Below are 15343 nucleotides of genomic sequence, written 5' to 3'. Positions count from 1 at the left end.
CCAGCCCACTCGCTAGCTAGGCATGACTTCTGATGTCCCCGGGCTCACAGTACATTTATCCTCACCAATACCTCTGCTCTGCAACCCAGAGGCTCTGTTTGCAAAGCACGCTGGCTGTGAGCATCCCATGGTGGTGTTTGAACATCAGCCTCGACAGCTACACAGCGACTGTTTGAGGACATTTCATCTCTGCCTCTCAGAAGCCAGCCAGGGTCCTGCACAGAACGGGTGCTCAGGGAGGCTGGTGAAAAGATCAGCTAGATTTGTGCAAGTGGAGGTTTGCTAGAAAAAAGCTGCCAAATGCAGTATCATACCCTGGATTGACTCCTGGGATAGAAAAAGCACATTAATGGGAAAGCTGATGAAACCCCAATAAAGTCTGGTGTTTAGTTAATAGCATTGCCCCAATGTCAGTTTGTTTTGACAAACAGTTGGAAATGTCAAATGTTAACATTAGGGGAAGCTGGGTGAGGGGTATATGGGAACTCTCTGTACTATCTTTGCAACTTTTCTGCAAATTTAATCCCAGAGCAAAAAGTTTACTCAAACAAAAACAAGTATGCTAATTGGCTTTAAGGACATGGCGACGTTGTAAGATCAGTGGTACAGTAAGAAAAATGGGGCTTCCCTGGTGGCTCAGTGATTGGGAGTCCTCCTGCCAATGCAGGGGACACGGGTTCGAGCCCTGGTCCGGGAAGATCCCACATGCCGTGGAGCGGCTGGGCCCGTGCACCACAACTACTGAGCCTGAGCCCTAGAGCCCGTGAGCCACAACTACTGAGGCCCGCGCGCCTGGAGCCCGTGCTCCGCAACAAGAGAGGCCACGGCAATGAGAGGCCCGCGCACCTCAACGAAGAGCGGCCCCCCCCCCTCGCCACAGCTGGAGAAAGCCCGCGCATAGCAATGAAGACCCAACACAGCCTAAAATAAATAAATAAAATTAATTAATTAAAAAAAAAGAAAAGAAAAGAAAAATGGACTGAACTTTTCCTGGCCCCTCCCCGCTTCATCCCCCTCCTGGGGCCTGGCTCACTGGGTAGAGGTATAGAATGGCCCTGTCAGTGGGTGTCCACTCAATATGCCACATCTGAAAGTGTGGACAATTCAAAGTACAAAAGACTTAGCCATTCAAAGTGATGGTGAGAAGGGCCGTTGGAACTAAAAGGGTTTTTTTCCTTTGATTTCCCAGAATCTCCCTCTGGAAACAGTTGGCATTTGCCAAGCCGAGATCACAGTCTCACGCAGAAAATCCAGGCCTGCGATAGCTGGGTTGCCTCACAGCCTCAACCTTGAGACACTGCAATGGACTGAGATTTGGTGACAGAGAAAAGGTCGTTTGCCTTCACTATTCCCTTCCCCAAGGCTGGGAGGCTGTCACAGACTGGACCTGACATTGACCAGGAAACTAGCCTTTGTTTGCCTGGGTGGCTTATCCAGCTGGTAGAAAACATTCTAGTAACTGATAAGAGAAGTGCACCTCTACTTGCCACCCCTTTAGCTCAACTTCAAACAAAACAGACCAGTGAAAATTCCCAGAGTGAAGTCCAACCTTCTGGGCCATTGCTTGGGGACTCAGAGCATTCCACGTGTCTTTACTGAGAGTGTCAGGGAGAGTCCAACTGTCCTCTGGGGAACGATCATCATCTCCAGTGAAACCAGTCTTAACTATAGAAGGAGTAAGGCAGCCTCCAAGATTCTGGCAAATGCCGAGAAATCCAAAGTCAGCTATCTATCACCCACTCGCCACTCCTCCATCCTCACATCCCCCGCCAGATCTTACTGAACACAGACCAAATGGTCCAAAGTCTCAGACTGAGATGAAGCCCCACGGAGCTGTGAAACCCTAGGCGCACCAGAACTGCTTTTGCCTCCCCAAGAATAATGGGAACTGTTTAGCCTTTGCCCACTTAGAGATGTGAATTTAATTTTTTCTTATCATCACTGTTACCATTTTCCTCTGAGAAGAAACTGAGCTCGCGAAAAGACTTGGGGGCTTAGTTCTCCCCAGCTCAGCCAGATCACGGTGGGGGGACGGGGGGCTGGCTTTTCCCTCCTGAGCTGCCCTCTGGGGCCCCAGGACACGTGTTCATACGTGCAGGGCCAGCCCAGGTGGTGGACAAAAGACTTTGCGATGGCGGGTAGCAAGTAGGTGCAAATGTAAAGAGCCACAGAAGGCGGGATTTGCAAGAATCCTGCTCTCACACTATTGACGATAGCCAGGACACGGAAGCAACCTAAATGCCCATCGACAGACGAATGGATAAAGAAGATGTGGCACATATATACAATGGAATATTACTCAGCCATAGAAAGGAAGGAAACTGAGTTATTTGTAGTGAGGTGGATGGACCCAGAGTCTGTCATACAGAGTGAAGTAAGTCAGAAAGAGAAAACAAATACCGTATGCTAACACATATATATGGAATCTAAAAAAAAAAAAAAAAAAAAGGTTCCAATGAACCTAGAAGCAGGACAGGAATAAAGACGCAGACGTAGAGAATGGACTTGAGGACACGGGGAGGGGGAAGGGTAAGCTGGGACGAAGTGAGAGAGTGGCATGGACATATATACACTACCAAATGTCAAATAGACAGCTAGTGGGAAGCAGCCGCATAGCACAGGGAGATCAGCTCGGTGCTTTGTGACCACCTAGAGGGGTGGGATAGGGAGGGTGGGAGGGAGATGCAAGAGGGAGGGGCTATGGGGATATATGTATACGTATAGCTGATTCACTCTGTTATACAGCAGAAACTAACACAACATTATAAAGCAATTATACTCCAATAAAGATGTTTTAAAAAATTTTTTTAATTAAAAAAATAAAGAATCGTGCTCTCTACAGACTGTTTCCGCCACCTATCCCAAACCAAGTCCCGGTTCACGCTTGCCCCTTCCTTCAGGATGGCTCAAGCAAAGGATCGTAACAGTGGATGGCGGCGGCCCCTCACAGAGGAAAAGCTCCAGCGTGGGGCAGGCTTTTTCCTATTTTTATTTCCCAGCCAAGGATGCAAGTTTTCATCTGCAGACGCAGACTGAGTCACCCTTGCAGCCGAGATTAGCTCGCAGGAGTCTCAGCTTGCAATCTGGCGGGGAGACGCTTCCAATATTATTTATGCAAACGGTAACCCTTGCTCACTTCTCCCCTCCCTGAGTTTCAGACACATGCACCCCTTTTTCTCTTGGCATAAACCGTGTGGCCTTGGTTGGCTCTTCCATCAAGCGACTTTATCATGTGGCCCCGGCAGCGGGCTGAGCTAACCCCGAGTCTGAGACATCTGTTTTTCGCCCAGATAATTACGTGCCTAACACTGTAATTCAGGCTTGGCACTGGTGTTTCATAACGTTTTCTTTTTTTAAGCTGGATTCTTCCAAAGGAGGGGAGTAGGGCAATAGGGAAGGGAAGAAAGGAAATGCCAGCTTTGACTCTGAGGTTTCTCTTGCAGTTGTGCTGAGCAAAGCGGAGCAGAGGCGCCTGGATCCTCGCTACTCAAAGTGTGGTCCACGGACCAGCAATATCAGCGTCACTGGACTGCTTGTTGGAAATGCAGAATCTCGGTCCCCAGCGAGACATCTTGAATCGGAACCTGCATTTTCACAAGATTCCCAGCTGACTCTCGTGCACATTAAAGTAGGCAGTGTCCTGAGTGCTTAAGGCCCACACAGTTGGTGAGGTCAACTCTAGACCACTCCGAAGTCACCAACTGGTAAATTAACCCTTTCTACTTCTTAGGTGCCATTACTGCTGGCACAAGTTGGTACAGGAATAGTGTTGAACAATTTATTTTGTACTCGTAAGAAAAACAATACAAATTGATCGCAAAGGGAAGAAACGATAGACTTCAAAATCGGATGGCAGCAGCTCATTTCCAACTGGGGGCAAGCCGAGGATGGAGGCAAAAGGGAAGAGCATTGGTCTTGGGTCATGAGAGCTGGGTCTTATTCCCAGGGGGCACTAGCCAGCTGGGGGCCCTTGGGCCATCTCTCAGTGCCCCCGTTTCTTCATCTGTGCAGAGGAAGAATGGTGACTAGACTTAATGATTCTTACAATCATAATGTGTCTAAAATAGCACGGATCCCCACACTCCCATGCTCTCTCCATCTCCTTTACATTATTTTACTTTTCTCCAAAGCATTTATCAACATGCCTAGCACATTATATATTCTTTTTTTTTTTTTTTTTTTTTTTTGGTCCGTGTCTCCTTGCTAGAATGCAAGTTCCCTTGGGGCAGGAACTCTGTATTTTAGTCGCTGTTTCACTCCAAAAGTTGGAAAAGCCCCAAACATACAGCAAGCTGTAGGAATTAACCTTTCCCATCTCTAACGCACCAAGAAGAATCATGAATATTTGTTATTAAATGGTTCCCCAAACTTTCTAAGCCCAAGAGAAAAACCAACATTACTTTCAGTTCTTATTTCATGATTATCTAGCTACATCTCTTCATTCATCTCTGCACACCATCACATTATGTTACTTTCTGCATGAGGTCTGACTTCCCTTGAACCCTTACTCACAAATCTGTATGTCATATTTTCTTTAGGTACCTTTGCAAAACTGACGATGTTTTAAAACTTCGTTGAACACACCAGTCAGAATGGCCATCATCAAAAAGTCTACAAATAGGGTTTCCCTGGTGGCGCAGTGGTTGAGAATCTGCCTGCTAATGCAGGGGACACGGGTTCGAGCCCTGGTCTGGGAAGATCCCACATGCCGCGGAGCAACTGGGCCCGTGAGCCACAATTACTGAGCCTGCGCTTCTGGAGCCTGTGCTCCGCAACAAGAAAGGCCGCGATACTGAGAGGCCCACGCACCGCGATGAAGAGTGGCCCCCACTTGCCGCAACTAGAGAAAGCCCTCGCACAGAAACGAAGACCCAACACAGCCATAAATAAATAAATAAATAAATAAATAAATAAATAAATATCAAAAGTAATTGTTTAAAAAAAAAAAAAAAACAGTCTACAAATAATAAATGCTGGAGAGGGTGTAGAGAAAAGGGAACCCTCCTACATTGTTGGTGGGAATGTAAATTGGTGCAGCCACTATAGAAAACAGTATGGAGGTTCCTTAAAAAACTAAAAATAGAGTTACCATATGATCCAGCAATCCCACTCCTGGCCACATATCAGGAGAAAACCATAATTCGAAAGGATACATCCACCCCTATGTTCACTACAGCACTGTTTACAATAGCCAAGACATGGAAGCAAACCTAAATGTCCACGGACAGATGAATGGATAAAGAAGATGTGGTACATATATACAATGGAATATTACTCAGCCATAAAAAAGAATGAAATAATGCCATTCGCAGCAACATGGATAGACCTAGAGATGATCATACTCAGTGAAGTAAGTCAGACAAAGACAAATATCATATGATATCGCTTATATGTGGAATCTAAATAAATGATGCAAATGAACTTATATACAAAACAGAAAGAGACCCACAGATGTAGAAAACAAAATTATGGTTACCAAAGGGGAAGGGGGGAAGGGGGGAAGGGGGGAAGGGGTAAATCAGGAGTTTGGGATTAGCATATACACACTACTATATATAAAATAGATAACCAACAAAGACCTACTATATAGCACTGGAAACTATACTCAATATTTTGTAATAACCTATAGGAGAAAAGAATCTGAAAAAGAATATACATATGTGTATATCTGTATATCTATATAGATATGTATTTAAAACTGAATCACTTTGCTGTATACCTGAAACTAACACAACATTGTAAATCACTTCACTGTAAATCACACTTCAACACTGTAAATCACTTCATTGTAAATCACACTTCAATTAAAAAAAAAATTTTGTTGAATACATCATATCCACTCTCCTTATTTATCACTCACTGAGAAAGAGGTCTTCTCCTTGGGGTCCAGTATTTCAACAGGAAAACTAATTTTCCCTTCCCACGAAAAATCCAATGAAAGCTTGGAAAGGCACTCATGGGCAGATCAGTAACATCTTTCAAAAAGCCAGTTACAAACACGCCAGGCCTACAAGATGTTGTCTTTTATAGACTCTTCATTTTTCTAAGATGCAAAAATATCAGAGGGCTAGCTTGAGATGAATGGTGACAACTATGGAAAGTCAGGAATGGCTAAAAGAGGAAAAATTCCCCTGTAGTAGTGTCATATGTTTTTCCTCATTAGTTCTTCCTGTTTAAACACTTAGCATTCCTCTCCATCTTCCCTTCACACCCCCAAGCACATTTCAGACCTCCCTCACTCCCTGATCGGTTTGTGTATTTCATTTACGGGCTGGTGTGACAAAATCCTGTGGAAAATCATGCAGACAATCACTTGCCTCGAACACATTTGTCGGTCTGGACTCAAATGAATTTAAAAGTTGCCAAACATACTATTTGCAGGCCGTGTGCTCAGACCCCTTAATGACAGGGATCTCTGCCTTGGTCGGAGGCGGTAGGAAGCAATGGTGACGCACCATCGCCCACCATTCTTGGTCCCAGCATCGTCACACTGCCCAACCCAAGTGTTACTCATCCCACAGAGCTACCTGGAAGATGCTATTGCGTGTAACATCGGTCCCGACAGTTTTCCCTTTTAGCACTGTTTTTTTAAAATTTGTTTGTTTTGTTTTATGTTTTCAAATCTTGAGATCCAGAACTCATCCTGATACAGGCAGATGTGGCAGCATTAGAAGTAGGTAGGTTGTAAATGTCCACCAACAGGTGAATGGATAAAGAAGATGTGGTACATATATACAATAGAATATTACTCAGCCATAAAAAAGAATGAAATAATGCCATTTGCAGCAACATGGATGGACCTAGAGATTATCATACTAAGTGAAGTAAGCCAGACAAAGACAGATAGCATATGCTATTGCTTATATGTGGAATCTAAAATAAAATGATACAAATGAACTTATATACAAAACAGAAATAGACCCACAGACATAGAGAACAAACTTATAGTTACCAAAGGGGAAAGGTGGGAAGGGGTAAATTAGGAGTTTGAGATTAACAGATACACACTACTATATATAAAATAGGTAACCAACAAGGACCCACTGAATAGCACAGGGAACTACACTCAATATTTTACAATAACCTATAAGGGAAAAGAATCTGAAAGAGAATATATATATGTACATATGTATAACTGAATCACTTTGCTGTACACTTGAAACTAACACAACACTGTAAATCATCTACAATTCAATTTTTTAAAAAAGGTACAAAAAGAAAGGGAATATGACAAAGCAAAAAAAAAAAAAAAAAAAAAATAGAAGTAGGTAGGTTTGCCAAGAGCCTACGTGGATACACATGCCACCATGTTCTATTTCTCTTTGTTCAACAATGCCTCCGCTTCTTCTTATTTCTTCTCTTCTGGCTTTGAGCAGTGATGTGTTTTGTTCCAAAAGAGAACCACCATAGAAAGGAGTTGTGCATTGCTCATCCAACCTCAGGGCGCTCTTTTTGTAGGATTCTTCTGCCCACTCACTGTTTCATATGCGAAAGCATTTAAATTCAAAACTCACTAAGTCAGAACTGAAACTACGTGGGTTTCAGGTCTCCTTTTCCATTTGCCCTTCTTTAAAAACCAGGGAGTCCTATAGGGAGATGTGCGCGTGTGCCAGGAAGGATGAGCAAGGCGGCTCTGGGATGTTGTGCTGGACCCTTGAGGGTGTGGCTCGCCTATTCAACACAGACCTTTAGAGGTGGAAAGACCCTGATCCAATTCCATCGTTTTACAAATGAGAAAATCAAAGCCAGAGAGGGTGACCCGCCCAAAGTCACATGGCTAATTAGAAGCCAAGAGCAGACGCATACATCTTGGCTGCACTTGGGTGCCCTAATCTAGATCTATTTGGTCTCCTATTCCCCAACAAGATCAGAGAACCATGCAATTAAAAAAAAAAACTTGGAGCCAATGGCAAGTCCCCACACATTATTTAATATGAAAGAGCATCTCTACCTATTTTTAGAGAAGGCAACATAAGCCAGGATCTAGACCTAGTGAAGAGTTCTTAGTAGTCCTTATACAGAGAGATATGTGTAACTCCCAACCAATGCTATGCAACCACAGTTAAGGTGACTTACGTTCAACATCAAGCAACCTAGAGAAGTGAAGTATTGATGAGGTTTGGGAGCTGAGTTAACTGGGACATTTTTTTGGTAGAGGTAAGGCTCTGGGGTCACTGCCAATTAGATGAAGAAGTCCCTAGAAACCAGCCCATGAGGAAGGCATCGGTGACTCTAGTGGGTCAGGATTTTCAAAACAAGTTCATACCAGCCACATGTTAAGAGCCAAACAACAGTCACAAAGGAATCCAAAGGGGAGTTTCTGTGCTGAGAACGAATGGGGCCTTTTCAACAATTTCTAGGATAACTTGTTGACAAGATGATTGTAAAAATTATGATGAAAAGACATTAGAAACAAACAATTTTCAAGCAAGACTAAAGAACAGGTGGAAAAAGTGGTTAATGGGGCCTTTTTTTTTTTCACATGACTATTCCAGCAGCCCACGGGTCAGGCCTGGACCCTTTATCCATCCAGCCAAGTAGCTCTGATGGTCCTTTCAGGAGGGAATAGGTCTCTGCAACCTTTATGCTCATAAGAAAACTGAAAGACTCTGCAACAGTAAGAAAAGAAAGCAAAACAAGCTTCAAAGGCCAAAGTCTGCAAAGATGGAAACTGTTAATTCACAAACATTTGGTCAGATTCTTACTAGATGGAGGTCAGAGGTCCTTTACTTTGTACTAAAACATAAAATTAGTTGCAGCAACCAGAGATTTGTTTGAAAGGTCAGTGCAGTGACTCTTCCCAGGCAGAAGAGGATCAAGAGTATGGACCAAGCAATGCATGAACAGCTGGTCTCTGCCTGTGAGAGGAAAAGACGGCTTAATTCCCATCCCCTGAAATGAGATGCTGAGAAGCAATTAGAAAACAAGGCGGGGAAGCATCCAAATGGCTGAGTGAAAACAAGCAGAGATTCTCTACTAGGGGTCTCAGATTCCTGCAGGCTCACAGTTATAACAGGGACTGAGAGATTCAGTATCAAATATGTATTTTCCCACTCAAAAGAATGCAATGCCCTAGCGAGAAGATTCTTTTTAAATAAATTTCAAAATTGTAAAAATAATCATAGTACCTTATGGCAGGCCACAAAAATTTGAGGATGCCAAAAAGGGGTCGCTTTTTTAAAAAAGTACAGAACTGCTGATAGAGCAATATAAATGGAAAATAGAAATGAAATATATCAATATAAATGAAAAATATATATGGACAAAGAGAGATCAAGGGATTGTCATAGAGGAGAATGATGGTGAAAGTCCTGGAAAAGGAGAATTTGAATTCTTCAGCGAATTTCTTTGTGGTCTCCCCCATCCCAAAGGTAGAGGGTTCTATTGGTTTTATAAGGATGGTTTGGTTAGCAGAATGTGTGAATAAGGCTAAGGTTTGGAGGAAGAATCATCAAAGTCTCTGAAAAGGGCTTTTGTTTCCAACCCAAAGGGAAAAAATCTGAAACTTTTTTACAGTACTAAATGATTTATTCATATACTGCATATATACACACAATGACAAGAGAGAAAAATCTTTGCAACTTTGGGGCCTTAATTTTCCGGTTCTGAAATGACCCAAACATTGTCATATTCATTCCAGAGACAGAGAAGTACAGTTTAATGAAATGAATCATTACATTTTACGGTTCTTTGAAACGTTTAGCTTAAAGGCCATAGAAATGCAAATGATTCACAGGAAGTCAGGGCTGCCAAACCACTGAGGTAGCTGAAGGCAGATTTTCTCACTAAATCTCCAGACACATGGAAAAAAGGAAAAGGAAGGCTCTAGAGATGCACGGTTTTGTAAACTTCTCCTCAATGTAATCTCAGGAGTACAAACAGTACTACGGACCCAGGAACTCGCGATTCAAATCTAACGTTATCCAAAATAGAAGAATTCGAAGGATAGATTAGATAGATTAGAAAAATAAGCAGAGATTCTCTACTCTGGGTCTCAGATTCCTGCAGGCTCACAGTTATAAAAGGGACTTATCCCTGTTATGGGAGGGAGAAGATTCCTGAGTTCAACAAACACAAACCCCATCGTCTCTGGTTGTCTGGGACACAAAGGTGAATAAAATGCACCTTCTCCCTCAGAGCTCACACCTGGCTTACATTTTTAAATCATTAAGGTTTATTAATAAAGGAAAAAAGAAAAAGAAAACCTTCAAAATCAGGGAAAGGAAATCTGAAAGCATTTTCTATTTTCTCGTGCTATGCTAGTTCTTTTTTTCCCCAGCTTTATTAAGACGTAAAAGCTAGATTTTTAAAAAGTCACTCTATTTTATGTTGTCTTTAAAAAAAAAAAAAATCACACTCTGGTATGAATACAAGAGAGAATTCTAAAAATGTAGGTTTGTGTATTTAACCTCATATTCTATTAAAGAGCTAGAACAAATGGATTTAAATCAGTGATACGGGAGCTGAAGGCTTGAAGTTCATTATCAGCCTGTCTGGAAATGATTTGCTTGCTCTCTGAGGTTCTTGATTTTTATTTGCATGTGTTTCTGCCCAGCGGCTGAAAGGTCGGCAAGAGGAAACACTGCTGCAGGGCCCCACTCCGTCTCATTCTTGAGAAACGGCTGAGCCGGCTCCTGGGAGAGGCTCATGCTTCTAGAATATTGTGGGCTTGTCAAGCCAGTCATCGTAGCCACAACAGCACTGCCATTTCAAACACCAGATTCAATGTCATTTTTTTGGTTTTTATTCCATAGCCAAAGAACAGACAGCAAACACACACACTTTTTGCCTGCTATTTTCAAGCCTTTCTTAGCAAGTCCTTGGAAGAATGTATGAGCAGGCATTCCTGCTCTGCCTGAAAAAAAAAAACCCAAAAAACAGCAGTGCAGAGAGTACAAAAGGTTTCACTTCCTTTTTAATCTTTACTGAGCAGAAAAGAGCAGCTTGAAAGTGGTGTCTCTGGGGAGGAGAGAGTCACTTCCTGGCGGCCTTTGTCAACAGAGACCCTGCCACGTGACCCATCTTCAGACAGTATAGAGAAGCACGGTTTATTATATCTTTCATGGAAACACCCAATTAAGTAATGTGGAGTGTTGACTTAGCATCCTTTCCCGAACATTCCAGGCACTCTGACAGCCAAATGGTGCAGCCTTGGGTAAAACGTACCTCTCTGTAAGGTTTTCAAATGTGCTCTAAGGAGTCCACCCACGGGCCAGCTGCTTAAATGGTTCCAAAAGTCCAGAAATATAAGACTGAAATTGCATCAGTACCACGTGGATTATTCCTCTTAACAATAATGCTGCAGGTGGTACAAATTACATATCTATATCTGTATCTATTTGGTCATTACTTAAGAAAAATGCCACAAATGTCTAGAAGGAAAAGAAGGCACTCATAAAACAGTAGTCATCAAATTTGAGAAGCTAATAACACAAGATATTCACTCTCAGATTTTCTTAGTATAATTTGCAATACCCATTGGCAGTATGAACCCCTAGTCACATCCACCGCTTCTCTGCTTCTGATAAATGCAATGGCTTCCTAGTTTTTACAGAGATAAATCCTAGGTGTAATGCTGAGCTTCAGATAATAATAATAAAGGTGTTTTATCCTGTTTTGTCACTGATTAAAAAGAAAGTGAGATGAGCTGAATGGGAAAAAATACAGCTGGGGATCACTGAATGAGAAACTCACGCTAGAGGAAATGTGTGGGTGAAACTGAACACTTGGTTCAGAGGTGAAAACTGCATCTAACTGGCTGCTTGCAATTTTGCCTTCCAGATGGCAGTTGGACCGGTTGTTTTTCCCTCCAAGAGACACGGAAGAGATTGACAGAAAGCTGGCTTACTCCTACTAGAAGCCTTTGGTTTGGCTGTTGCTAAACTGGAAATCGAGTTAACCACATCTGCTGAATGACCAGTCAATTCAACCTCACTCTTGTTCTCTTGTAGAATTCGGCAACCCGTTGAATGGTTTTGACCAGCTTTTCCAGAAGATGAGTTAGGCGTATGGATGTGAATACAACTTTGAACAATGCTTGTCACAAGATTTCTAGTCCCTGGGATAGGACTGCAAATCTCTTATGGCCCAAGTCCCTCTGTGTTTCATTTGTGTGTCTTTCAGTGTCTTACACATAATAGATGCTTCCTAAGTGTGTGCTGAATGAATGAAACCTGCTCATGTCCCACCCACCCCACCCCTCCAAATACATACATATAAATAAGCAAATAAATCAAAAGGATAAACAATGAGTCCATGGAAAGCCCAGATACTTTGTGTCTACATAGACTTCCACACTGTCAAACACCTGGATGCTTGGAAACATCTGGATGGTTGCCTCCATTATTCTATGTTCCTCCAGTGATTTAATGATAAAAATAGATTATATACAGAGATAGATTCTGAAGTAAGACCAGAAATGATCTACCAATCCTATAGTCCTTTTGTTCCTACGGTCTAAAATAATTCCTATTTTATGAAAATTTTAGCAAGATCTGGATCTGCTACTTAGGGTGGTTTGCTAGTACTTGACAATGAGGCTCAGAATGTTGCTGTACGTTGATGTCATTTCCCTCCCTCTCTCCCTCCTGCCTTTTCTATAAAATTTTAGAACAGTTAGCTCTTCGGCTCACTCTGATAAGAAGTCCAAGGATCCCAAAGCACCAGGCATGTCGAGAATCGCAGGATGGCTGAGTTACTGGGCCCTACAGCACAGCCCCGGCTCCCAGGAATTTTCCTTTCCCAGGCTCCCCAGTCACCACCCACAGCCATACCAGCCACTCTGCAGAGCGTTCCTCAGCCAGCAGGCCCTCTCCCTGTTACCAGGCCAGAAGCCATTCCGGAGAATAAGAAGCCAATATAAGGAGAAGACAAAAGCCCGCACTGTGTGATTTCTGTCTGCCCATTGTTGTAAGCACGAGGTAACGTGGGGTTGTGGATTTTCCACAGATCAGCAAGTCTGTAATCAAGGGAATCTCTTTGTCATTACTTCCAAGGACACGAGCAAATTTAGAGTGGTGTTTTTTTGGGGGGGTCATCTCGATTGGGGGGTTTTGTTTTTGTTTTCTCTCTCCTTCCCTTCAGAGAGGAAGGGCTTAATACAGGCCTTTAGCTTGTGACTAGGAGGTAGGTGAGAATTATCGCTCAGTACAGAAACTACAGGTCCTGGGTTGGATATTTGTATTTCTCCATTTGCTACACAATACTTTATCAAGATCTTTGGCAAACGTTCTTACACTCTGACTTTCTCTATTGGTTTCATATTAACAGACCTTACCTTAGATCGGGGAAGAAGGCAGGGGCCACGTGGACAGATTAAATGTTTGTCAGGTTCAAACAGTTCTGTGGGTAACAATAAACAGAAAAAAATAATTTGGTTAAGCAGTGATTTGACTTTAAAAAGAAGATAATCACATCAATTAATCCACAGACAATTATGAAGCGTGTACTTTTGTCCAGATTTAAATTCAACCAATATTTATTCGGTGCAGACGCTTTCACAGACTTATCTCACTTTGCGTTCAAGCACCATTTACTGAACTAGCTTGCTCTCAGTAAGCCCTTTCTATTATAAAACCAGGATTCATTTGCATTCCTAATTCCTTCCTCTTGTCCTGCTTTCTTGAAGATCCTGTGATGCACATTCTGGCAATGTCCAGTATCATTTTTCCGTTGGATGAATAAAACGTCTGTATGTATAAAAATGAATATCTAATGAAAATATCTGACACCTATTCACCACTTGCTATTTGCCAGTCACAGTACCAGACCCTTTGTAAGTATTATCTTATTGAATTCTGGCACCAGCCTAAAGTGGTAGGTGCTGGAATGCTAAAATGATGCTAGAATGATCTCCAATTTACAGTTGAAAGCACTGAGGCATGGAGAAGTTAAATTACTTGCACATTCACACAGCTAGTTAGTGGAAGAGGTAAGATTCAAAGTTGGCTCCCTCTGACTCTTGGAGTCATGCTTCCCTTGCCCGGTGTGAGAGCCAAAATTCTAACATGATATCTATGATCTCAGCCCCCTGGTGTTATGCCATGATTAGGTTATGTTATATGACAAAGGCAATGGATGTCACTCCGTTGATTGTGTGACATCATATGGCAAGGTAGAAGGGACTTTGCAAATGTAATTGAGGTCCCAAATCAGTGAACTCTAAGTAATCAAAAGAGTGATTATCCTGGGTGGGCCTGACTTAATCAGTTGGGCATCCTCTAAAAGAGGGCTTAGGCCTTCTCTGAGTCAGAGACTCTTTCCTGATGACCTTGAAGAAGCAAGCCACCATGTGTTTTATAGCTTCAAGGAAAAGAATTCTGCCCCCAAACCACTTGAACTTGGAAGGGGACACGAGCTTCCAGATGAGACCACAGCCCCAGCCGACACCTTGATTGCACCTTTGTGACATCCTGAGCCAAAGATCTAGCTGAACCATTCCCAGACTCCTAATGGATAAAAACTGTGAGATGATAAATGTGTTGCTTTAAGCCATTAAATTTGTGGTAATTTGTTATACAACAGTAGAAAATTAAGTAAAAAACAAGTATGTGAACTATCTGATGACACAAATAAAACTATCAATAAAAAGTTTGGGGCTTCCCTGGCAGTCCAGTGGTTTGGACTCCACACTTCCACTGCAGGGGGCACAGGTTCAATCCCTGGTCGGGGAGCTAAGATTCCCCCATGCCACGCGGCAAGGCCCCCCCCCCCCCCCACAAAAAAGTTTGATAACCTATAAGGGAAAAGAATCCAAAAAGAATATATATATATACATATATGTATAACTGAATCACTTTGCTGTACACCTGAAACACAACATTGTAAATCAACTATATTTCAATAAAAATTTTTTTTAAAAGTTTGAGCGCACAAATATGTAAAGAATGTATTATGTATTTATAAACTATATACACGAGATTACCCCCAAATAAAACATTAGATAGCCACATACACACACGAACCAGAAATTACAAAGTATAACCATTGTTCTCAGCCACATCCGTCCTCCACTGCTGACAAGGTTATAACAAGTACTGAAATTCTAATCTTCATTATCCCCTCACAAACGGACCAAAACCTGACCAAAATAAAAAGAAGAGGCAGGCTTTTGAGAACCTGACTACAGCACTTCTAGGGGGCCATTCATGGAAGGACACAGACTCAGCCTTTTTATGGGCCCCCCCCCCCAAAGTATGTGTGCTTTGAGACCCTAAACATTCAAAGGTCACCCTGATCACTGCCTACACCGACCAAAGTCAGAGCCACGTGACCCTCATCCAGCAGTCAATCAGCAAGGGTTTGTGATGGCCTAGGCCTGCGTGGCCCTGCTTTCGGGAAGGGA

At 42.6% G+C, this 15343-nt stretch overlaps 1 long non-coding RNA gene across 4 annotated transcripts in view; it reads right to left on the bottom strand.

The window, feature by feature from the left end:
* LOC132357746 (uncharacterized) overlaps window positions 1-15343 on the bottom strand; it is a 67754-nt gene that overhangs the window by 37463 nt on the left and 14948 nt on the right. For all 4 annotated transcript variants that reach the window (XR_009500295.1, XR_009500298.1, XR_009500297.1 and 1 more), the window contains exon 3: window positions 13277-13341. This is a non-coding gene — a long non-coding RNA (uncharacterized LOC132357746). The remainder of the gene's footprint in view (window positions 1-13276; window positions 13342-15343) is intronic.

This window comes from Balaenoptera ricei, chromosome X, assembly GCF_028023285.1.
Source record: "Balaenoptera ricei isolate mBalRic1 chromosome X, mBalRic1.hap2, whole genome shotgun sequence".
NCBI lineage: Eukaryota > Metazoa > Chordata > Mammalia > Artiodactyla > Balaenopteridae > Balaenoptera > Balaenoptera ricei.
This window is presented reverse-complemented; position numbering and strand designations above follow the sequence as displayed.